The following is a 3,221-nucleotide window of genomic DNA, read 5'->3' as shown; positions in this document are numbered from 1 at the left end:
AATACTAGCATTGTGGGAGGCTGAGGCAAGAGGATGCCTGAGACCAGGAGCTCAAGAGCAGCCTGGGCAGCATGGCAAGACCTCATCTTCACAATAATATAAAAAATTATCTAGGTGTGGTGGCATACACCTGTATGGCAACTACTTGGAAGGTTGAGGCAGAAGGATCACCTGAGCCCAGCAGGCTGAGACTGTGGTAGCTGTGTTCACGCCACTGCACTCCATCCTAGGAGTGCAGTGAGGGACGCCCACTCAAACAAAAAAAATCCTCACCTACAAATTCCTTTGGAATTGTTTATTTGTCTGAGAATCATTGTAATGAAAGATAATGCCCTTAAGATTCTTTTAAGACGTGCCTTAAATCTTATGACTGTGTCCCAAAGGATCTCTTAGTCACACCCTTGATCTGAACTTTACCTTGGGGCTACAATTTACTGGCAACATCCTGAATTTGATAAGTATCCCAAGACATTTTTTTTTACTTTGGGAATTTTCTGTTGGTTGTAGAATCTAAGGATGAAAATCATTATATCTTTTAGGCTAGCAAGTCCTAAATCCTTTATAGTTTTTGTAAAATCTGTTTTAAACTTGAATAGGACTTTTTTTAAAGTTAATCTCTCTGTATTCATATATTCTCATATGTGGCTAAAACAAACCAGTTAGCTCTTTCAACATTATGTCTGGAAGTCTCTGTCAGCAGAAATGTGTGTTTGGGGTTCGTTGGTTATTCGTGAACAGAGAATTGGACATGACTCCAGATTCAGGACAACAAGGCAGAGTTTTATTGCAAGCTGGTAAAGCAGAACAGTGTAAGCTAGTCCCTTCCTGAGAACCAAGAGGAGTGAGCTGTTTAGAGAGTGAGACAGTCCATTTTTTTCTCTGGGTTTTATAGTTTTCTTTGTCTTAGTTTGGTTTCAGTCAGTGAGTTCCCTCTTGGGCATGTTTTCTTTCTTTATGGTTAGGTCATAAATCCTTCATGTGACCTTTGACATGAACATGACATATTTAGATATTGTTAATTCTACCTTGCTAACGTTACAAGTATCTTTAAACAATTCTGGGGCTATGAATCTTCTATCTTTTCATGATTTATTACTCATACATGCAATGAGCTCTAGTTTACAAGATGAAGCTAACGATTACTTAAAACATAAGTCTGACACTAAATATCAATGTATTCTGTGATGGTTTTATATAAGGAAGGAATTGACCAAGTTAGAAAGGTCAAGAGAGGATTTTCTAAGAAACTCATAATTAAACTAAAATGTGAAAAAGTGGGGAAATACTTTTCCTTGCCATCATTTATTTTTATTTTTTGACAAAGTGGAAAAAAAATCTTAATAATTGGAAGTATTATAAGTTTAAGTTATCTAATTTCAACTGGCTAGTCCAAGTTTTTAAAAATTGTTTGAGTATCTTCACATTTTTATAGCATTTGTTTCTAGTAACCATTTCTGCCACATTCATTGTCAGTAGATGATGTCTAATTTTTTGGGATCCAAATAAGATCTACAAATACCTTTTTTTTTTTTTTTTTTTTGCTTTTCTCACTTTTCCAGTTTTAGTCTTGTTTGAGCCAGTCTTTTCAAATGAGTTGAAAATTTTAAGCCAATGTAATATAAAGATGACCTCAATTTTTACTTATATTAGCTCATTTATCTTATCTTTTTTTGATGCTGAAGTGGAGTCTCATGATGTTGCCCAGGCTGATCTCAAACTCTTGGCCTCATGTGATCTTCACACTTCAGCCTCCCAAAATGCTGGAATTACAGACATGAGCAACTACACCTGGCCAATTAGCTCATTTATTAAAAAATAAGAGAGGGTGTGGCGAAAAGGGAACACTTCTACACTGTTGGTGGGAGTGCAAACTAGTGCAACCTCTGTGGAAAACAGTATGGCAATTCCTAAAAGCTCTAAATATTGACCTCCCATATGATCCCACAATCTCCCTACTGGGAATATACCCTGAAGAACTCAAATCACTCTATAAAAAAGATACCTGCACACGTATGTTTATCGCAGCATTGTTCACAATAGCAAGAACCTGGAATCAACCATGCTGTCCATCGAAAAGAGGACTGGATTAAAAGAATGTGGCACATATACACGATGGAATACTATGCAGTCATAAAAAAAGAACAAAATCATGAATTTCGCAGCAACTTGGATGGAACTAGAGTCTATAATACTGAGTGACCTCTCAGAGAAACAAAGATCTGAGTATCACATGTTTTCACTCATATAGTGGACCTTGAACATCCAACGTAATACTATAAGAAAATGACTGACAGTGGTGGGAAACTATGAGGGGGGAGGGGAAGGGAGATGGGATTAATGGTAGTAAATATCTATCTGGAGATGGGGAGACACCTCTTATCAACAAGGGTGCCTGAATGAAGCATATTTGTATACCTAACTCTTAACTGTACCCCACAATATCATACTAAGAAATATTGATTATAAAAAAAATGTTCTGTGCTTAGAATAATAAGTGCAACATAGCATTACTCCTGCCAATAGGAATAATGCACAGAAAGGCCATAATCTAGAATTACTGCATGCTCAAGGTCCTGCATGTTCTAGTGTCTTTTTCTGTACACAGGTCTAGCTGAAATTGTTAGCTAAATTAACAAGTCTAGCTGAAGTTTTTCAGCTAAATTAAGCAGGGAAGATGAAAAATTAAGTAGGGAAGATGAGAGGAGGGAAATGAAAAGAAACCAAGCTTGAGGCATGATTGGTGTTCATCATGGGGTCAGCATGTTCTCTGACCTGCTTCCTTATAGCTGTTGGTGCTTACTGTCCTAGAATCATAGACCCTGTCACAAGACATTATTTCTCTTACCTACCCCATAGAGAACAATGTCGGACTTTGGGAAAAGCTAAGTTTTCCATTTGAGATATTCTTCCAGGTCCTGCATACCGATGAAACTATTAATGCCAGTTGATCTGCAGAACCCCACTCACACCAGCTAGCCTCAAGGACTCCATGAGGAACTGACTTCCCAAATAACAATGATTTCATCCCCCCTTTCCTTACCAATCAATAACTCCTGTTTTCCAGCTCCTTACTCTCTATGATTTGCTTTAAAACCCCATTCCGAACCCCTCAGGGAGGTGGATTTGAGGGTCCCTTCTTTCTCTTTGCTCAGCCACCCTGTGACCTTTAAACTTTCTCTGCTGCCAACCCCGCTGTCTCCGTGTGTTGCTCTGCTTCTGCT

Source organism: Carlito syrichta, unplaced genomic scaffold, assembly GCF_000164805.1.
Source record: "Carlito syrichta isolate Samal-C Ts95f unplaced genomic scaffold, Tarsius_syrichta-2.0.1 Scaffold305869, whole genome shotgun sequence".
In the NCBI taxonomy this organism is placed as follows: Eukaryota; Metazoa; Chordata; class Mammalia; order Primates; family Tarsiidae; genus Carlito; species Carlito syrichta.
Note: the sequence above shows the minus strand (reverse complement) of the source record.